The sequence below is a fragment of the Pungitius pungitius genome, chromosome 6, assembly GCF_949316345.1.
Source record: "Pungitius pungitius chromosome 6, fPunPun2.1, whole genome shotgun sequence".
Classification (NCBI taxonomy): domain Eukaryota; kingdom Metazoa; phylum Chordata; class Actinopteri; order Perciformes; family Gasterosteidae; genus Pungitius; species Pungitius pungitius.
The window spans coordinates 7,386,091-7,403,525 of record NC_084905.1 but is presented as its reverse complement, the minus strand read 5'-3'; the positions used below and the strand labels follow the sequence as shown (position 1 = coordinate 7,403,525).

Genomic DNA, 17,435 nt, shown 5'->3' with positions numbered 1-17,435 from the left:
CGCAGCAAATTGGCCCTGCAGGTAAGAATTCTAACCAAAGACTCAAGATTGCACCACTACAAAAAGCCAAACAATTAAGGTTCCACCGAGACTTGAACTCGGATTACTGGATTCAGAGTCCAGAGTGCTAACCATTACACCATGGAACCCCAGGTAGACAAATAAACTGCCCACCTCACCTGGTCTGCGTGAGGTGCCAGATCTCCAGCATCAAATCTATTGGACTGTTTCATTGCTGACAGAAGGAAACTTACGTAGCATTTGTGTGTGCAGGCATAACAAAATTGAGGAAAGAGCGTTAAAATCACTGCCCCCTGTGAGGGTCGAACTCACGGCCTTCAGATTATGAGACTGACGCGCTGCCTACTGCGCCAACGAGGCCCGAAAAGGACTTTATGTACACATTTCAAGTGTATGAGCTCAATTTGTTTCAATTACAATAAAGTCAAGAGCAGCAAGGTGTAATAAGATTCATAGACAGATATCTCAAATGGCTTTTCCCTGGACTTGACACCTCAAACATTACAGATGAACGCCCTATTGGTGTTACAGAGACTAATATATCTGGCTTCAATGTTTTTATGTGTCAATTGATCACCTTTTGTCTTGTTTTCGATTGCCTTTTCTCTTTTATCTCAAATGTCTTTCATAATTAAACGTTTTTGGAATGACCGTTTTTCTGTATTTGGTCAACTAAATCATTTGAATGAAGTTGTGCCATGCCGAGTGGAAAGATTCTGTTTCCTCAATTTAACACCCGAGGGTTCCCAGAATCTCTGAGTTTTCTCCATGGCAAGTCCCCAACCTTAAACGCAGCAAATTGGCCCTGCAGGTAAGAATTCTAACCAAAGACTCAAGATTACACCACTACAAACAGCTAAACGATTAAGGTTCCACCGAGACTTGAACTCGGATTACTGGATTCAGAGTCCAGAGTGCTAACCATTACACCATGGAACCCCAGGTAGACAAATAAACTGCCCACCTCACCTGGTCTGCGTGAGGTGCCAGATCTCCAGCATCAAATCTATTGGACTGTTTCATTGCTGACAGAAGGAAACTTACGTAGCATTTGTGTGTGCAGGCATAACAAAATTGAGGAAAGAGCGTTAAAATCACTGCCCCGTGTGAGGGTCGAACTCACGGCCTTCAGATTATGAGACTGACGCGCTGCCTACTGCGCCAACGAGGCCCGAAAAGGACTTTATGTACACATTTCAAGTGTATGAGCTCAATTTGTTTCAATTACAATAAAGTCAAGATCAGCAAGGTGTAATAAGATTCATAGACAGATATCTCAAATGGCTTTTCCCTGGACTTGACACCTCAAACATTAAAGATGAACGCCCTATTGGTGTTACAGGGACTAATATATCTGGCTTCAATGTTTTTATGTGTCAATTGATCACCTTTTGTCTTGTTTTCGATTGCCTTTTCTCTTTTATCTCAAATGTGTTTCATTATGAAATGTTTTTGGATTGGCCGTTTTTCTGTATTTGGTCAACTAAATCATTTGAATGAAGTTGTGCCATGCCGAGTGGAAAGATTCTGTTACCTCAATTTAACACCCGAGGGTTCCCAGAATCTTTGAGTTTTCTCCATGGGAAGTCTCCAACCTTAAACGCAGCAAATTGGCCCTGCAGGTAAGAATTCTAACCAAAGACTCAAGATTGCACCACTACAAAAAGCCAAACAATTAAGGTTCCACCGAGACTTGAACTCGGATTACTGGATTCAGAGTCCAGAGTGCTAACCATTACACCATGGAACCCCAGGTAGACAAATAAACTGCCCACCTCACCTGGTCTGCGTGAGGTGCCAGATCTCCAGCATCACATCTATTGGACTGTTTCATTGCTGACAGAAGGAAACTTACGTAGCATTTGTGTGTGCAGGCATAACAAAATTGAGAAAAGAGCGTTAAAATCACTGCCCCGTGTGAGGGTCGAACTCACGGCCTTCAGATTATGAGACTGACGCGCTGCCTACTGCGCCAACGAGGCCCGAAAAGGACTTTATGTACACATTTCAAGTGTATGAGCTCAATTTGTTTCAATTACAATAAAGTCAAGAGCAGCAAGGTGTAATAAGATTCATAGACAGATATCTCAAATGGCTTTTCCCTGGACTTGACACCTCAAACATTACAGATGAACGCCCTATTGGTGTTACAGAGACTAATATATCTGGCTTCAATGTTTTTATGTGTCAATTGATCACCTTTTGTCTTGTTTTCGATTGCCTTTTCTCTTTTATCTCAAATGTGTTTCATAATTAAACGTTTTTGGAATGACCGTTTTTCTGTATTTGGTCAACTAAATCATTTGAATGAAGTTGTGCCATGCCGAGTGGAAAGATTCTGTTTCCTCAATTTAACACCCGAGGGTTCCCAGAATCTCTGAGTTTTCTCCATGGCAAGTCCCCAACCTTAAACGCAGCAAATTGGCCCTGCAGGTAAGAATTCTAACCAAAGACTCAAGATTGCACCACTACAAACAGCTAAACGATTAAGGTTCCACCGAGACTTGAACTCGGATTACTGGATTCAGAGTCCAGAGTGCTAACCATTACACCATGGAACCCCAGGTAGACAAATAAACTGCCCACCTCACCTGGTCTGCGTGAGGTGCCAGATCTCCAGCATCAAATCTATTGGACTGTTTCATTGCTGACAGAAGGAAACTTACGTAGCATTTGTGTGTGCAGGCATAACAAAATTGAGGAAAGAGCGTTAAAATCACTGCCCCGTGTGAGGGTCGAACTCACGGCCTTCAGATTATGAGACTGACGCGCTGCCTACTGCGCCAACGAGGCCCGAAAAGGACTTTATGTACACATTTCAAGTGTATGAGCTCAATTTGTTTCAATTACAATAAAGTCAAGATCAGCAAGGTGTAATAAGATTCATAGACAGATATCTCAAATGGCTTTTCCCTGGACTTGACACCTCAAACATTAAAGATGAACGCCCTATTGGTGTTACAGGGACTAATATATCTGGCTTCAATGTTTTTATGTGTCAATTGATCACCTTTTGTCTTGTTTTCGATTGCCTTTTCTCTTTTATCTCAAATGTGTTTCATTATGAAATGTTTTTGGATTGGCCGTTTTTCTGTATTTGGTCAACTAAATCATTTGAATGAAGTTGTGCCATGCCGAGTGGAAAGATTCTGTTACCTCAATTTAACACCCGAGGGTTCCCAGAATCTTTGAGTTTTCTCCATGGGAAGTCTCCAACCTTAAACGCAGCAAATTGGCCCTGCAGGTAAGAATTCTAACCAAAGACTCAAGATTGCACCACTACAAAAAGCCAAACAATTAAGGTTCCACCGAGACTTGAACTCGGATTACTGGATTCAGAGTCCAGAGTGCTAACCATTACACCATGGAACCCCAGGTAGACAAATAAACTGCCCACCTCACCTGGTCTGCGTGAGGTGCCAGATCTCCAGCATCAAATCTATTGGACTGTTTCATTGCTGACAGAAGGAAACTTACGTAGCATTTGTGTGTGCAGGCATAACAAAATTGAGGAAAGAGCGTTAAAATCACTGCCCCCTGTGAGGGTCGAACTCACGGCCTTCAGATTATGAGACTGACGCGCTGCCTACTGCGCCAACGAGGCCCGAAAAGGACTTTATGTACACATTTCAAGTGTATGAGCTCAATTTGTTTCAATTACAATAAAGTCAAGAGCAGCAAGGTGTAATAAGATTCATAGACAGATATCTCAAATGGCTTTTCCCTGGACTTGACACCTCAAACATTACAGATGAACGCCCTATTGGTGTTACAGAGACTAATATATCTGGCTTCAATGTTTTTATGTGTCAATTGATCACCTTTTGTCTTGTTTTCGATTGCCTTTTCTCTTTTATCTCAAATGTCTTTCATAATTAAACGTTTTTGGAATGACCGTTTTTCTGTATTTGGTCAACTAAATCATTTGAATGAAGTTGTGCCATGCCGAGTGGAAAGATTCTGTTTCCTCAATTTAACACCCGAGGGTTCCCAGAATCTCTGAGTTTTCTCCATGGCAAGTCCCCAACCTTAAACGCAGCAAATTGGCCCTGCAGGTAAGAATTCTAACCAAAGACTCAAGATTGCACCACTACAAACAGCTAAACGATTAAGGTTCCACCGAGACTTGAACTCGGATTACTGGATTCAGAGTCCAGAGTGCTAACCATTACACCATGGAACCCCAGGTAGACAAATAAACTGCCCACCTCACCTGGTCTGCGTGAGGTGCCAGATCTCCAGCATCAAATCTATTGGACTGTTTCATTGCTGACAGAAGGAAACTTACGTAGCATTTGTGTGTGCAGGCATAACAAAATTGAGGAAAGAGCGTTAAAATCACTGCCCCGTGTGAGGGTCGAACTCACGGCCTTCAGATTATGAGACTGACGCGCTGCCTACTGCGCCAACGAGGCCCGAAAAGGACTTTATGTACACATTTCAAGTGTATGAGCTCAATTTGTTTCAATTACAATAAAGTCAAGATCAGCAAGGTGTAATAAGATTCATAGACAGATATCTCAAATGGCTTTTCCCTGGACTTGACACCTCAAACATTAAAGATGAACGCCCTATTGGTGTTACAGGGACTAATATATCTGGCTTCAATGTTTTTATGTGTCAATTGATCACCTTTTGTCTTGTTTTCGATTGCCTTTTCTCTTTTATCTCAAATGTGTTTCATTATGAAATGTTTTTGGATTGGCCGTTTTTCTGTATTTGGTCAACTAAATCATTTGAATGAAGTTGTGCCATGCCGAGTGGAAAGATTCTGTTTCCTCAATTTAACACCCGAGGGTTCCCAGAATCTTTGAGTTTTCTCCATGGGAAGTCTCCAACCTTAAACGCAGCAAATTGGCCCTGCAGGTAAGAATTCTAACCAAAGACTCAAGATTGCACCACTACAAAAAGCCAAACAATTAAGGTTCCACCGAGACTTGAACTCGGATTACTGGATTCAGAGTCCAGAGTGCTAACCATTACACCATGGAACCCCAGGTAGACAAATAAACTGCCCACCTCACCTGGTCTGCGTGAGGTGCCAGATCTCCAGCATCAAATCTATTGGACTGTTTCATTGCTGACAGAAGGAAACTTACGTAGCATTTGTGTGTGCAGGCATAACAAAATTGAGGAAAGAGCGTTAAAATCACTGCCCCCTGTGAGGGTCGAACTCACGGCCTTCAGATTATGAGACTGACGCGCTGCCTACTGCGCCAACGAGGCCCGAAAAGGACTTTATGTACACATTTCAAGTGTATGAGCTCAATTTGTTTCAATTACAATAAAGTCAAGAGCAGCAAGGTGTAATAAGATTCATAGACAGATATCTCAAATGGCTTTTCCCTGGACTTGACACCTCAAACATTACAGATGAACGCCCTATTGGTGTTACAGAGACTAATATATCTGGCTTCAATGTTTTTATGTGTCAATTGATCACCTTTTGTCTTGTTTTCGATTGCCTTTTCTCTTTTATCTCAAATGTCTTTCATAATTAAACGTTTTTGGAATGACCGTTTTTCTGTATTTGGTCAACTAAATCATTTGAATGAAGTTGTGCCATGCCGAGTGGAAAGATTCTGTTTCCTCAATTTAACACCCGAGGGTTCCCAGAATCTCTGAGTTTTCTCCATGGCAAGTCCCCAACCTTAAACGCAGCAAATTGGCCCTGCAGGTAAGAATTCTAACCAAAGACTCAAGATTGCACCACTACAAACAGCTAAACGATTAAGGTTCCACCGAGACTTGAACTCGGATTACTGGATTCAGAGTCCAGAGTGCTAACCATTACACCATGGAACCCCAGGTAGACAAATAAACTGCCCACCTCACCTGGTCTGCGTGAGGTGCCAGATCTCCAGCATCAAATCTATTGGACTGTTTCATTGCTGACAGAAGGAAACTTACGTAGCATTTGTGTGTGCAGGCATAACAAAATTGAGGAAAGAGCGTTAAAATCACTGCCCCGTGTGAGGGTCGAACTCACGGCCTTCAGATTATGAGACTGACGCGCTGCCTACTGCGCCAACGAGGCCCGAAAAGGACTTTATGTACACATTTCAAGTGTATGAGCTCAATTTGTTTCAATTACAATAAAGTCAAGATCAGCAAGGTGTAATAAGATTCATAGACAGATATCTCAAATGGCTTTTCCCTGGACTTGACACCTCAAACATTAAAGATGAACGCCCTATTGGTGTTACAGGGACTAATATATCTGGCTTCAATGTTTTTATGTGTCAATTGATCACCTTTTGTCTTGTTTTCGATTGCCTTTTCTCTTTTATCTCAAATGTGTTTCATTATGAAATGTTTTTGGATTGGCCGTTTTTCTGTATTTGGTCAACTAAATCATTTGAATGAAGTTGTGCCATGCCGAGTGGAAAGATTCTGTTACCTCAATTTAACACCCGAGGGTTCCCAGAATCTTTGAGTTTTCTCCATGGGAAGTCTCCAACCTTAAACGCAGCAAATTGGCCCTGCAGGTAAGAATTCTAACCAAAGACTCAAGATTGCACCACTAAAAAAAGCCAAACAATTAAGGTTCCACCGAGACTTGAACTCGGATTACTGGATTCAGAGTCCAGAGTGCTAACCATTACACCATGGAACCCCAGGTAGACAAATAAACTGCCCACCTCACCTGGTCTGCGTGAGGTGCCAGATCTCCAGCATCACATCTATTGGACTGTTTCATTGCTGACAGAAGGAAACTTACGTAGCATTTGTGTGTGCAGGCATAACAAAATTGAGAAAAGAGCGTTAAAATCACTGCCCCGTGTGAGGGTCGAACTCACGGCCTTCAGATTATGAGACTGACGCGCTGCCTACTGCGCCAACGAGGCCCGAAAAGGACTTTATGTACACATTTCAAGTGTATGAGCTCAATTTGTTTCAATTACAATAAAGTCAAGAGCAGCAAGGTGTAATAAGATTCATAGACAGATATCTCAAATGGCTTTTCCCTGGACTTGACACCTCAAACATTACAGATGAACGCCCTATTGGTGTTACAGAGACTAATATATCTGGCTTCAATGTTTTTATGTGTCAATTGATCACCTTTTGTCTTGTTTTCGATTGCCTTTTCTCTTTTATCTCAAATGTGTTTCATAATTAAACGTTTTTGGAATGACCGTTTTTCTGTATTTGGTCAACTAAATCATTTGAATGAAGTTGTGCCATGCCGAGTGGAAAGATTCTGTTTCCTCAATTTAACACCCGAGGGTTCCCAGAATCTCTGAGTTTTCTCCATGGCAAGTCCCCAACCTTAAACGCAGCAAATTGGCCCTGCAGGTAAGAATTCTAACCAAAGACTCAAGATTGCACCACTACAAACAGCTAAACGATTAAGGTTCCACCGAGACTTGAACTCGGATTACTGGATTCAGAGTCCAGAGTGCTAACCATTACACCATGGAACCCCAGGTAGACAAATAAACTGCCCACCTCACCTGGTCTGCGTGAGGTGCCAGATCTCCAGCATCAAATCTATTGGACTGTTTCATTGCTGACAGAAGGAAACTTACGTAGCATTTGTGTGTGCAGGCATAACAAAATTGAGGAAAGAGCGTTAAAATCACTGCCCCGTGTGAGGGTCGAACTCACGGCCTTCAGATTATGAGACTGACGCGCTGCCTACTGCGCCAACGAGGCCCGAAAAGGACTTTATGTACACATTTCAAGTGTATGAGCTCAATTTGTTTCAATTACAATAAAGTCAAGATCAGCAAGGTGTAATAAGATTCATAGACAGATATCTCAAATGGCTTTTCCCTGGACTTGACACCTCAAACATTAAAGATGAACGCCCTATTGGTGTTACAGGGACTAATATATCTGGCTTCAATGTTTTTATGTGTCAATTGATCACCTTTTGTCTTGTTTTCGATTGCCTTTTCTCTTTTATCTCAAATGTGTTTCATTATGAAATGTTTTTGGATTGGCCGTTTTTCTGTATTTGGTCAACTAAATCATTTGAATGAAGTTGTGCCATGCCGAGTGGAAAGATTCTGTTTCCTCAATTTAACACCCGAGGGTTCCCAGAATCTTTGAGTTTTCTCCATGGGAAGTCTCCAACCTTAAACGCAGCAAATTGGCCCTGCAGGTAAGAATTCTAACCAAAGACTCAAGATTGCACCACTACAAAAAGCCAAACAATTAAGGTTCCACCGAGACTTGAACTCGGATTACTGGATTCAGAGTCCAGAGTGCTAACCATTACACCATGGAACCCCAGGTAGACAAATAAACTGCCCACCTCACCTGGTCTGCGTGAGGTGCCAGATCTCCAGCATCAAATCTATTGGACTGTTTCATTGCTGACAGAAGGAAACTTACGTAGCATTTGTGTGTGCAGGCATAACAAAATTGAGGAAAGAGCGTTAAAATCACTGCCCCCTGTGAGGGTCGAACTCACGGCCTTCAGATTATGAGACTGACGCGCTGCCTACTGCGCCAACGAGGCCCGAAAAGGACTTTATGTACACATTTCAAGTGTATGAGCTCAATTTGTTTCAATTACAATAAAGTCAAGAGCAGCAAGGTGTAATAAGATTCATAGACAGATATCTCAAATGGCTTTTCCCTGGACTTGACACCTCAAACATTACAGATGAACGCCCTATTGGTGTTACAGAGACTAATATATCTGGCTTCAATGTTTTTATGTGTCAATTGATCACCTTTTGTCTTGTTTTCGATTGCCTTTTCTCTTTTATCTCAAATGTCTTTCATAATTAAACGTTTTTGGAATGACCGTTTTTCTGTATTTGGTCAACTAAATCATTTGAATGAAGTTGTGCCATGCCGAGTGGAAAGATTCTGTTTCCTCAATTTAACACCCGAGGGTTCCCAGAATCTCTGAGTTTTCTCCATGGCAAGTCCCCAACCTTAAACGCAGCAAATTGGCCCTGCAGGTAAGAATTCTAACCAAAGACTCAAGATTGCACCACTACAAACAGCTAAACGATTAAGGTTCCACCGAGACTTGAACTCGGATTACTGGATTCAGAGTCCAGAGTGCTAACCATTACACCATGGAACCCCAGGTAGACAAATAAACTGCCCACCTCACCTGGTCTGCGTGAGGTGCCAGATCTCCAGCATCAAATCTATTGGACTGTTTCATTGCTGACAGAAGGAAACTTACGTAGCATTTGTGTGTGCAGGCATAACAAAATTGAGGAAAGAGCGTTAAAATCACTGCCCCGTGTGAGGGTCGAACTCACGGCCTTCAGATTATGAGACTGACGCGCTGCCTACTGCGCCAACGAGGCCCGAAAAGGACTTTATGTACACATTTCAAGTGTATGAGCTCAATTTGTTTCACTTACAATAAAGTCAAGATCAGCAAGGTGTAATAAGATTCATAGACAGATATCTCAAATGGCTTTTCCCTGGACTTGACACCTCAAACATTAAAGATGAACGCCCTATTGGTGTTACAGGGACTAATATATCTGGCTTCAATGTTTTTATGTGTCAATTGATCACCTTTTGTCTTGTTTTCGATTGCCTTTTCTCTTTTATCTCAAATGTGTTTCATTATGAAATGTTTTTGGATTGGCCGTTTTTCTGTATTTGGTCAACTAAATCATTTGAATGAAGTTGTGCCATGCCGAGTGGAAAGATTCTGTTTCCTCAATTTAACACCCGAGGGTTCCCAGAATCTTTGAGTTTTCTCCATGGGAAGTCTCCAACCTTAAACGCAGCAAATTGGCCCTGCAGGTAAGAATTCTAACCAAAGACTCAAGATTGCACCACTACAAAAAGCCAAACAATTAAGGTTCCACCGAGACTTGAACTCGGATTACTGGATTCAGAGTCCAGAGTGCTAACCATTACACCATGGAACCCCAGGTAGACAAATAAACTGCCCACCTCACCTGGTCTGCGTGAGGTGCCAGATCTCCAGCATCAAATCTATTGGACTGTTTCATTGCTGACAGAAGGAAACTTACGTAGCATTTGTGTGTGCAGGCATAACAAAATTGAGGAAAGAGCGTTAAAATCACTGCCCCCTGTGAGGGTCGAACTCACGGCCTTCAGATTATGAGACTGACGCGCTGCCTACTGCGCCAACGAGGCCCGAAAAGGACTTTATGTACACATTTCAAGTGTATGAGCTCAATTTGTTTCAATTACAATAAAGTCAAGAGCAGCAAGGTGTAATAAGATTCATAGACAGATATCTCAAATGGCTTTTCCCTGGACTTGACACCTCAAACATTACAGATGAACGCCCTATTGGTGTTACAGAGACTAATATATCTGGCTTCAATGTTTTTATGTGTCAATTGATCACCTTTTGTCTTGTTTTCGATTGCCTTTTCTCTTTTATCTCAAATGTCTTTCATAATTAAACGTTTTTGGAATGACCGTTTTTCTGTATTTGGTCAACTAAATCATTTGAATGAAGTTGTGCCATGCCGAGTGGAAAGATTCTGTTTCCTCAATTTAACACCCGAGGGTTCCCAGAATCTCTGAGTTTTCTCCATGGCAAGTCCCCAACCTTAAACGCAGCAAATTGGCCCTGCAGGTAAGAATTCTAACCAAAGACTCAAGATTGCACCACTACAAACAGCTAAACGATTAAGGTTCCACCGAGACTTGAACTCGGATTACTGGATTCAGAGTCCAGAGTGCTAACCATTACACCATGGAACCCCAGGTAGACAAATAAACTGCCCACCTCACCTGGTCTGCGTGAGGTGCCAGATCTCCAGCATCAAATCTATTGGACTGTTTCATTGCTGACAGAAGGAAACTTACGTAGCATTTGTGTGTGCAGGCATAACAAAATTGAGGAAAGAGCGTTAAAATCACTGCCCCGTGTGAGGGTCGAACTCACGGCCTTCAGATTATGAGACTGACGCGCTGCCTACTGCGCCAACGAGGCCCGAAAAGGACTTTATGTACACATTTCAAGTGTATGAGCTCAATTTGTTTCAATTACAATAAAGTCAAGATCAGCAAGGTGTAATAAGATTCATAGACAGATATCTCAAATGGCTTTTCCCTGGACTTGACACCTCAAACATTAAAGATGAACGCCCTATTGGTGTTACAGGGACTAATATATCTGGCTTCAATGTTTTTATGTGTCAATTGATCACCTTTTGTCTTGTTTTCGATTGCCTTTTCTCTTTTATCTCAAATGTGTTTCATTATGAAATGTTTTTGGATTGGCCGTTTTTCTGTATTTGGTCAACTAAATCATTTGAATGAAGTTGTGCCATGCCGAGTGGAAAGATTCTGTTTCCTCAATTTAACACCCGAGGGTTCCCAGAATCTTTGAGTTTTCTCCATGGGAAGTCTCCAACCTTAAACGCAGCAAATTGGCCCTGCAGGTAAGAATTCTAACCAAAGACTCAAGATTGCACCACTACAAAAAGCCAAACAATTAAGGTTCCACCGAGACTTGAACTCGGATTACTGGATTCAGAGTCCAGAGTGCTAACCATTACACCATGGAACCCCAGGTAGACAAATAAACTGCCCACCTCACCTGGTCTGCGTGAGGTGCCAGATCTCCAGCATCAAATCTATTGGACTGTTTCATTGCTGACAGAAGGAAACTTACGTAGCATTTGTGTGTGCAGGCATAACAAAATTGAGGAAAGAGCGTTAAAATCACTGCCCCCTGTGAGGGTCGAACTCACGGCCTTCAGATTATGAGACTGACGCGCTGCCTACTGCGCCAACGAGGCCCGAAAAGGACTTTATGTACACATTTCAAGTGTATGAGCTCAATTTGTTTCAATTACAATAAAGTCAAGAGCAGCAAGGTGTAATAAGATTCATAGACAGATATCTCAAATGGCTTTTCCCTGGACTTGACACCTCAAACATTACAGATGAACGCCCTATTGGTGTTACAGAGACTAATATATCTGGCTTCAATGTTTTTATGTGTCAATTGATCACCTTTTGTCTTGTTTTCGATTGCCTTTTCTCTTTTATCTCAAATGTCTTTCATAATTAAACGTTTTTGGAATGACCGTTTTTCTGTATTTGGTCAACTAAATCATTTGAATGAAGTTGTGCCATGCCGAGTGGAAAGATTCTGTTTCCTCAATTTAACACCCGAGGGTTCCCAGAATCTCTGAGTTTTCTCCATGGCAAGTCCCCAACCTTAAACGCAGCAAATTGGCCCTGCAGGTAAGAATTCTAACCAAAGACTCAAGATTGCACCACTACAAACAGCTAAACGATTAAGGTTCCACCGAGACTTGAACTCGGATTACTGGATTCAGAGTCCAGAGTGCTAACCATTACACCATGGAACCCCAGGTAGACAAATAAACTGCCCACCTCACCTGGTCTGCGTGAGGTGCCAGATCTCCAGCATCAAATCTATTGGACTGTTTCATTGCTGACAGAAGGAAACTTACGTAGCATTTGTGTGTGCAGGCATAACAAAATTGAGGAAAGAGCGTTAAAATCACTGCCCCGTGTGAGGGTCGAACTCACGGCCTTCAGATTATGAGACTGACGCGCTGCCTACTGCGCCAACGAGGCCCGAAAAGGACTTTATGTACACATTTCAAGTGTATGAGCTCAATTTGTTTCAATTACAATAAAGTCAAGATCAGCAAGGTGTAATAAGATTCATAGACAGATATCTCAAATGGCTTTTCCCTGGACTTGACACCTCAAACATTAAAGATGAACGCCCTATTGGTGTTACAGGGACTAATATATCTGGCTTCAATGTTTTTATGTGTCAATTGATCACCTTTTGTCTTGTTTTCGATTGCCTTTTCTCTTTTATCTCAAATGTGTTTCATTATGAAATGTTTTTGGATTGGCCGTTTTTCTGTATTTGGTCAACTAAATCATTTGAATGAAGTTGTGCCATGCCGAGTGGAAAGATTCTGTTACCTCAATTTAACACCCGAGGGTTCCCAGAATCTTTGAGTTTTCTCCATGGGAAGTCTCCAACCTTAAACGCAGCAAATTGGCCCTGCAGGTAAGAATTCTAACCAAAGACTCAAGATTGCACCACTACAAAAAGCCAAACAATTAAGGTTCCACCGAGACTTGAACTCGGATTACTGGATTCAGAGTCCAGAGTGCTAACCATTACACCATGGAACCCCAGGTAGACAAATAAACTGCCCACCTCACCTGGTCTGCGTGAGGTGCCAGATCTCCAGCATCACATCTATTGGACTGTTTCATTGCTGACAGAAGGAAACTTACGTAGCATTTGTGTGTGCAGGCATAACAAAATTGAGAAAAGAGCGTTAAAATCACTGCCCCGTGTGAGGGTCGAACTCACGGCCTTCAGATTATGAGACTGACGCGCTGCCTACTGCGCCAACGAGGCCCGAAAAGGACTTTATGTACACATTTCAAGTGTATGAGCTCAATTTGTTTCAATTACAATAAAGTCAAGAGCAGCAAGGTGTAATAAGATTCATAGACAGATATCTCAAATGGCTTTTCCCTGGACTTGACACCTCAAACATTACAGATGAACGCCCTATTGGTGTTACAGAGACTAATATATCTGGCTTCAATGTTTTTATGTGTCAATTGATCACCTTTTGTCTTGTTTTCGATTGCCTTTTCTCTTTTATCTCAAATGTGTTTCATAATTAAACGTTTTTGGAATGACCGTTTTTCTGTATTTGGTCAACTAAATCATTTGAATGAAGTTGTGCCATGCCGAGTGGAAAGATTCTGTTTCCTCAATTTAACACCCGAGGGTTCCCAGAATCTCTGAGTTTTCTCCATGGCAAGTCCCCAACCTTAAACGCAGCAAATTGGCCCTGCAGGTAAGAATTCTAACCAAAGACTCAAGATTGCACCACTACAAACAGCTAAACGATTAAGGTTCCACCGAGACTTGAACTCGGATTACTGGATTCAGAGTCCAGAGTGCTAACCATTACACCATGGAACCCCAGGTAGACAAATAAACTGCCCACCTCACCTGGTCTGCGTGAGGTGCCAGATCTCCAGCATCAAATCTATTGGACTGTTTCATTGCTGACAGAAGGAAACTTACGTAGCATTTGTGTGTGCAGGCATAACAAAATTGAGGAAAGAGCGTTAAAATCACTGCCCCGTGTGAGGGTCGAACTCACGGCCTTCAGATTATGAGACTGACGCGCTGCCTACTGCGCCAACGAGGCCCGAAAAGGACTTTATGTACACATTTCAAGTGTATGAGCTCAATTTGTTTCAATTACAATAAAGTCAAGATCAGCAAGGTGTAAAAAGATTCATAGACAGATATCTCAAATGGCTTTTCCCTGGACTTGACACCTCAAACATTAAAGATGAACGCCCTATTGGTGTTACAGGGACTAATATATCTGGCTTCAATGTTTTTATGTGTCAATTGATCACCTTTTGTCTTGTTTTCGATTGCCTTTTCTCTTTTATCTCAAATGTGTTTCATTATGAAATGTTTTTGGATTGGCCGTTTTTCTGTATTTGGTCAACTAAATCATTTGAATGAAGTTGTGCCATGCCGAGTGGAAAGATTCTGTTTCCTCAATTTAACACCCGAGGGTTCCCAGAATCTTTGAGTTTTCTCCATGGGAAGTCTCCAACCTTAAACGCAGCAAATTGGCCCTGCAGGTAAGAATTCTAACCAAAGACTCAAGATTGCACCACTACAAAAAGCCAAACAATTAAGGTTCCACCGAGACTTGAACTCGGATTACTGGATTCAGAGTCCAGAGTGCTAACCATTACACCATGGAACCCCAGGTAGACAAATAAACTGCCCACCTCACCTGGTCTGCGTGAGGTGCCAGATCTCCAGCATCAAATCTATTGGACTGTTTCATTGCTGACAGAAGGAAACTTACGTAGCATTTGTGTGTGCAGGCATAACAAAATTGAGGAAAGAGCGTTAAAATCACTGCCCCCTGTGAGGGTCGAACTCACGGCCTTCAGATTATGAGACTGACGCGCTGCCTACTGCGCCAACGAGGCCCGAAAAGGACTTTATGTACACATTTCAAGTGTATGAGCTCAATTTGTTTCAATTACAATAAAGTCAAGAGCAGCAAGGTGTAATAAGATTCATAGACAGATATCTCAAATGGCTTTTCCCTGGACTTGACACCTCAAACATTACAGATGAACGCCCTATTGGTGTTACAGAGACTAATATATCTGGCTTCAATGTTTTTATGTGTCAATTGATCACCTTTTGTCTTGTTTTCGATTGCCTTTTCTCTTTTATCTCAAATGTCTTTCATAATTAAACGTTTTTGGAATGACCGTTTTTCTGTATTTGGTCAACTAAATCATTTGAATGAAGTTGTGCCATGCCGAGTGGAAAGATTCTGTTTCCTCAATTTAACACCCGAGGGTTCCCAGAATCTCTGAGTTTTCTCCATGGCAAGTCCCCAACCTTAAACGCAGCAAATTGGCCCTGCAGGTAAGAATTCTAACCAAAGACTCAAGATTGCACCACTACAAACAGCTAAACGATTAAGGTTCCACCGAGACTTGAACTCGGATTACTGGATTCAGAGTCCAGAGTGCTAACCATTACACCATGGAACCCCAGGTAGACAAATAAACTGCCCACCTCACCTGGTCTGCGTGAGGTGCCAGATCTCCAGCATCAAATCTATTGGACTGTTTCATTGCTGACAGAAGGAAACTTACGTAGCATTTGTGTGTGCAGGCATAACAAAATTGAGGAAAGAGCGTTAAAATCACTGCCCCGTGTGAGGGTCGAACTCACGGCCTTCAGATTATGAGACTGACGCGCTGCCTACTGCGCCAACGAGGCCCGAAAAGGACTTTATGTACACATTTCAAGTGTATGAGCTCAATTTGTTTCAATTACAATAAAGTCAAGATCAGCAAGGTGTAAAAAGATTCATAGACAGATATCTCAAATGGCTTTTCCCTGGACTTGACACCTCAAACATTAAAGATGAACGCCCTATTGGTGTTACAGGGACTAATATATCTGGCTTCAATGTTTTTATGTGTCAATTGATCACCTTTTGTCTTGTTTTCGATTGCCTTTTCTCTTTTATCTCAAATGTGTTTCATTATGAAATGTTTTTGGATTGGCCGTTTTTCTGTATTTGGTCAACTAAATCATTTGAATGAAGTTGTGCCATGCCGAGTGGAAAGATTCTGTTTCCTCAATTTAACACCCGAGGGTTCCCAGAATCTTTGAGTTTTCTCCATGGGAAGTCTCCAACCTTAAACGCAGCAAATTGGCCCTGCAGGTAAGAATTCTAACCAAAGACTCAAGATTGCACCACTACAAAAAGCCAAACAATTAAGGTTCCACCGAGACTTGAACTCGGATTACTGGATTCAGAGTCCAGAGTGCTAACCATTACACCATGGAACCCCAGGTAGACAAATAAACTGCCCACCTCACCTGGTCTGCGTGAGGTGCCAGATCTCCAGCATCAAATCTATTGGACTGTTTCATTGCTGACAGAAGGAAACTTACGTAGCATTTGTGTGTGCAGGCATAACAAAATTGAGGAAAGAGCGTTAAAATCACTGCCCCCTGTGAGGGTCGAACTCACGGCCTTCAGATTATGAGACTGACGCGCTGCCTACTGCGCCAACGAGGCCCGAAAAGGACTTTATGTACACATTTCAAGTGTATGAGCTCAATTTGTTTCAATTACAATAAAGTCAAGAGCAGCAAGGTGTAATAAGATTCATAGACAGATATCTCAAATGGCTTTTCCCTGGACTTGACACCTCAAACATTACAGATGAACGCCCTATTGGTGTTACAGAGACTAATATATCTGGCTTCAATGTTTTTATGTGTCAATTGATCACCTTTTGTCTTGTTTTCGATTGCCTTTTCTCTTTTATCTCAAATGTGTTTCATAATTAAACGTTTTTGGAATGACCGTTTTTCTGTATTTGGTCAACTAAATCATTTGAATGAAGTTGTGCCATGCCGAGTGGAAAGATTCTGTTTCCTCAATTTAACACCCGAGGGTTCCCAGAATCTCTGAGTTTTCTCCATGGCAAGTCCCCAACCTTAAACGCAGCAAATTGGCCCTGCAGGTAAGAATTCTAACCAAAGACTCAAGATTGCACCACTACAAACAGCTAAACGATTAAGGTTCCACCGAGACTTGAACTCGGATTACTGGATTCAGAGTCCAGAGTGCTAACCATTACACCATGGAACCCCAGGTAGACAAATAAACTGCCCACCTCACCTGGTCTGCGTGAGGTGCCAGATCTCCAGCATCAAATCTATTGGACTGTTTCATTGCTGACAGAAGGAAACTTACGTAGCATTTGTGTGTGCAGGCATAACAAAATTGAGGAAAGAGCGTTAAAATCACTGCCCCGTGTGAGGGTCGAACTCACGGCCTTCAGATTATGAGACTGACGCGCTGCCTACTGCGCCAACGAGGCCCGAAAAGGACTTTATGTACACA

The 17,435-nt window shown here is 42.1% G+C and overlaps 44 non-coding genes across 44 annotated transcripts; all 44 read right to left on the bottom strand.

Moving 5' to 3' along the window:
• Positions 1 to 77: 77 nt before the first annotated feature.
• On the bottom strand, positions 78 to 149 carry trnaq-cug (transfer RNA glutamine (anticodon CUG)). Its single transcript has one exon. It is a non-coding gene; the product is annotated as a tRNA-Gln (tRNA).
• Positions 150 to 308: 159 nt separating this feature from the next.
• Positions 309 to 381, bottom strand: trnam-cau (transfer RNA methionine (anticodon CAU)). Its single transcript has one exon. It is a non-coding gene; the product is annotated as a tRNA-Met (tRNA).
• Positions 382 to 888: 507 nt separating this feature from the next.
• On the bottom strand, positions 889 to 960 carry trnaq-cug (transfer RNA glutamine (anticodon CUG)). Its single transcript has one exon. It is a non-coding gene; the product is annotated as a tRNA-Gln (tRNA).
• Positions 961 to 1,119: 159 nt separating this feature from the next.
• On the bottom strand, positions 1,120 to 1,192 carry trnam-cau (transfer RNA methionine (anticodon CAU)). The gene has a single exon. It is a non-coding gene; the product is annotated as a tRNA-Met (tRNA).
• A 507-nt stretch (positions 1,193 to 1,699) lies between these two features.
• Positions 1,700 to 1,771, bottom strand: trnaq-cug (transfer RNA glutamine (anticodon CUG)). Its single transcript has one exon. It is a non-coding gene; the product is annotated as a tRNA-Gln (tRNA).
• Positions 1,772 to 1,930: 159 nt separating this feature from the next.
• Positions 1,931 to 2,003, bottom strand: trnam-cau (transfer RNA methionine (anticodon CAU)). The gene has a single exon. It is a non-coding gene; the product is annotated as a tRNA-Met (tRNA).
• Positions 2,004 to 2,510: 507 nt separating this feature from the next.
• Positions 2,511 to 2,582, bottom strand: trnaq-cug (transfer RNA glutamine (anticodon CUG)). The gene has a single exon. It is a non-coding gene; the product is annotated as a tRNA-Gln (tRNA).
• A 159-nt stretch (positions 2,583 to 2,741) lies between these two features.
• On the bottom strand, positions 2,742 to 2,814 carry trnam-cau (transfer RNA methionine (anticodon CAU)). Its single transcript has one exon. It is a non-coding gene; the product is annotated as a tRNA-Met (tRNA).
• A 507-nt stretch (positions 2,815 to 3,321) lies between these two features.
• On the bottom strand, positions 3,322 to 3,393 carry trnaq-cug (transfer RNA glutamine (anticodon CUG)). Its single transcript has one exon. It is a non-coding gene; the product is annotated as a tRNA-Gln (tRNA).
• Positions 3,394 to 3,552: 159 nt separating this feature from the next.
• Positions 3,553 to 3,625, bottom strand: trnam-cau (transfer RNA methionine (anticodon CAU)). The gene has a single exon. It is a non-coding gene; the product is annotated as a tRNA-Met (tRNA).
• A 507-nt stretch (positions 3,626 to 4,132) lies between these two features.
• On the bottom strand, positions 4,133 to 4,204 carry trnaq-cug (transfer RNA glutamine (anticodon CUG)). Its single transcript has one exon. It is a non-coding gene; the product is annotated as a tRNA-Gln (tRNA).
• A 159-nt stretch (positions 4,205 to 4,363) lies between these two features.
• trnam-cau (transfer RNA methionine (anticodon CAU)) lies at positions 4,364 to 4,436 on the bottom strand. Its single transcript has one exon. It is a non-coding gene; the product is annotated as a tRNA-Met (tRNA).
• Positions 4,437 to 4,943: 507 nt separating this feature from the next.
• Positions 4,944 to 5,015, bottom strand: trnaq-cug (transfer RNA glutamine (anticodon CUG)). Its single transcript has one exon. It is a non-coding gene; the product is annotated as a tRNA-Gln (tRNA).
• Positions 5,016 to 5,174: 159 nt separating this feature from the next.
• Positions 5,175 to 5,247, bottom strand: trnam-cau (transfer RNA methionine (anticodon CAU)). The gene has a single exon. It is a non-coding gene; the product is annotated as a tRNA-Met (tRNA).
• Positions 5,248 to 5,754: 507 nt separating this feature from the next.
• On the bottom strand, positions 5,755 to 5,826 carry trnaq-cug (transfer RNA glutamine (anticodon CUG)). The gene has a single exon. It is a non-coding gene; the product is annotated as a tRNA-Gln (tRNA).
• Positions 5,827 to 5,985: 159 nt separating this feature from the next.
• Positions 5,986 to 6,058, bottom strand: trnam-cau (transfer RNA methionine (anticodon CAU)). The gene has a single exon. It is a non-coding gene; the product is annotated as a tRNA-Met (tRNA).
• Positions 6,059 to 6,565: 507 nt separating this feature from the next.
• trnaq-cug (transfer RNA glutamine (anticodon CUG)) lies at positions 6,566 to 6,637 on the bottom strand. Its single transcript has one exon. It is a non-coding gene; the product is annotated as a tRNA-Gln (tRNA).
• A 159-nt stretch (positions 6,638 to 6,796) lies between these two features.
• Positions 6,797 to 6,869, bottom strand: trnam-cau (transfer RNA methionine (anticodon CAU)). Its single transcript has one exon. It is a non-coding gene; the product is annotated as a tRNA-Met (tRNA).
• Positions 6,870 to 7,376: 507 nt separating this feature from the next.
• On the bottom strand, positions 7,377 to 7,448 carry trnaq-cug (transfer RNA glutamine (anticodon CUG)). The gene has a single exon. It is a non-coding gene; the product is annotated as a tRNA-Gln (tRNA).
• Positions 7,449 to 7,607: 159 nt separating this feature from the next.
• Positions 7,608 to 7,680, bottom strand: trnam-cau (transfer RNA methionine (anticodon CAU)). Its single transcript has one exon. It is a non-coding gene; the product is annotated as a tRNA-Met (tRNA).
• Positions 7,681 to 8,187: 507 nt separating this feature from the next.
• On the bottom strand, positions 8,188 to 8,259 carry trnaq-cug (transfer RNA glutamine (anticodon CUG)). Its single transcript has one exon. It is a non-coding gene; the product is annotated as a tRNA-Gln (tRNA).
• Positions 8,260 to 8,418: 159 nt separating this feature from the next.
• On the bottom strand, positions 8,419 to 8,491 carry trnam-cau (transfer RNA methionine (anticodon CAU)). The gene has a single exon. It is a non-coding gene; the product is annotated as a tRNA-Met (tRNA).
• Positions 8,492 to 8,998: 507 nt separating this feature from the next.
• Positions 8,999 to 9,070, bottom strand: trnaq-cug (transfer RNA glutamine (anticodon CUG)). Its single transcript has one exon. It is a non-coding gene; the product is annotated as a tRNA-Gln (tRNA).
• A 159-nt stretch (positions 9,071 to 9,229) lies between these two features.
• trnam-cau (transfer RNA methionine (anticodon CAU)) lies at positions 9,230 to 9,302 on the bottom strand. The gene has a single exon. It is a non-coding gene; the product is annotated as a tRNA-Met (tRNA).
• Positions 9,303 to 9,809: 507 nt separating this feature from the next.
• On the bottom strand, positions 9,810 to 9,881 carry trnaq-cug (transfer RNA glutamine (anticodon CUG)). The gene has a single exon. It is a non-coding gene; the product is annotated as a tRNA-Gln (tRNA).
• A 159-nt stretch (positions 9,882 to 10,040) lies between these two features.
• On the bottom strand, positions 10,041 to 10,113 carry trnam-cau (transfer RNA methionine (anticodon CAU)). The gene has a single exon. It is a non-coding gene; the product is annotated as a tRNA-Met (tRNA).
• Positions 10,114 to 10,620: 507 nt separating this feature from the next.
• Positions 10,621 to 10,692, bottom strand: trnaq-cug (transfer RNA glutamine (anticodon CUG)). The gene has a single exon. It is a non-coding gene; the product is annotated as a tRNA-Gln (tRNA).
• A 159-nt stretch (positions 10,693 to 10,851) lies between these two features.
• trnam-cau (transfer RNA methionine (anticodon CAU)) lies at positions 10,852 to 10,924 on the bottom strand. The gene has a single exon. It is a non-coding gene; the product is annotated as a tRNA-Met (tRNA).
• Positions 10,925 to 11,431: 507 nt separating this feature from the next.
• Positions 11,432 to 11,503, bottom strand: trnaq-cug (transfer RNA glutamine (anticodon CUG)). The gene has a single exon. It is a non-coding gene; the product is annotated as a tRNA-Gln (tRNA).
• Positions 11,504 to 11,662: 159 nt separating this feature from the next.
• On the bottom strand, positions 11,663 to 11,735 carry trnam-cau (transfer RNA methionine (anticodon CAU)). The gene has a single exon. It is a non-coding gene; the product is annotated as a tRNA-Met (tRNA).
• Positions 11,736 to 12,242: 507 nt separating this feature from the next.
• On the bottom strand, positions 12,243 to 12,314 carry trnaq-cug (transfer RNA glutamine (anticodon CUG)). Its single transcript has one exon. It is a non-coding gene; the product is annotated as a tRNA-Gln (tRNA).
• A 159-nt stretch (positions 12,315 to 12,473) lies between these two features.
• trnam-cau (transfer RNA methionine (anticodon CAU)) lies at positions 12,474 to 12,546 on the bottom strand. Its single transcript has one exon. It is a non-coding gene; the product is annotated as a tRNA-Met (tRNA).
• A 507-nt stretch (positions 12,547 to 13,053) lies between these two features.
• trnaq-cug (transfer RNA glutamine (anticodon CUG)) lies at positions 13,054 to 13,125 on the bottom strand. Its single transcript has one exon. It is a non-coding gene; the product is annotated as a tRNA-Gln (tRNA).
• Positions 13,126 to 13,284: 159 nt separating this feature from the next.
• trnam-cau (transfer RNA methionine (anticodon CAU)) lies at positions 13,285 to 13,357 on the bottom strand. The gene has a single exon. It is a non-coding gene; the product is annotated as a tRNA-Met (tRNA).
• Positions 13,358 to 13,864: 507 nt separating this feature from the next.
• Positions 13,865 to 13,936, bottom strand: trnaq-cug (transfer RNA glutamine (anticodon CUG)). The gene has a single exon. It is a non-coding gene; the product is annotated as a tRNA-Gln (tRNA).
• A 159-nt stretch (positions 13,937 to 14,095) lies between these two features.
• Positions 14,096 to 14,168, bottom strand: trnam-cau (transfer RNA methionine (anticodon CAU)). The gene has a single exon. It is a non-coding gene; the product is annotated as a tRNA-Met (tRNA).
• A 507-nt stretch (positions 14,169 to 14,675) lies between these two features.
• trnaq-cug (transfer RNA glutamine (anticodon CUG)) lies at positions 14,676 to 14,747 on the bottom strand. The gene has a single exon. It is a non-coding gene; the product is annotated as a tRNA-Gln (tRNA).
• A 159-nt stretch (positions 14,748 to 14,906) lies between these two features.
• On the bottom strand, positions 14,907 to 14,979 carry trnam-cau (transfer RNA methionine (anticodon CAU)). The gene has a single exon. It is a non-coding gene; the product is annotated as a tRNA-Met (tRNA).
• Positions 14,980 to 15,486: 507 nt separating this feature from the next.
• Positions 15,487 to 15,558, bottom strand: trnaq-cug (transfer RNA glutamine (anticodon CUG)). The gene has a single exon. It is a non-coding gene; the product is annotated as a tRNA-Gln (tRNA).
• A 159-nt stretch (positions 15,559 to 15,717) lies between these two features.
• On the bottom strand, positions 15,718 to 15,790 carry trnam-cau (transfer RNA methionine (anticodon CAU)). Its single transcript has one exon. It is a non-coding gene; the product is annotated as a tRNA-Met (tRNA).
• Positions 15,791 to 16,297: 507 nt separating this feature from the next.
• trnaq-cug (transfer RNA glutamine (anticodon CUG)) lies at positions 16,298 to 16,369 on the bottom strand. The gene has a single exon. It is a non-coding gene; the product is annotated as a tRNA-Gln (tRNA).
• A 159-nt stretch (positions 16,370 to 16,528) lies between these two features.
• On the bottom strand, positions 16,529 to 16,601 carry trnam-cau (transfer RNA methionine (anticodon CAU)). Its single transcript has one exon. It is a non-coding gene; the product is annotated as a tRNA-Met (tRNA).
• A 507-nt stretch (positions 16,602 to 17,108) lies between these two features.
• Positions 17,109 to 17,180, bottom strand: trnaq-cug (transfer RNA glutamine (anticodon CUG)). Its single transcript has one exon. It is a non-coding gene; the product is annotated as a tRNA-Gln (tRNA).
• A 159-nt stretch (positions 17,181 to 17,339) lies between these two features.
• trnam-cau (transfer RNA methionine (anticodon CAU)) lies at positions 17,340 to 17,412 on the bottom strand. Its single transcript has one exon. It is a non-coding gene; the product is annotated as a tRNA-Met (tRNA).
• Between the last annotated feature and the right edge of the window lie 23 nt (positions 17,413 to 17,435).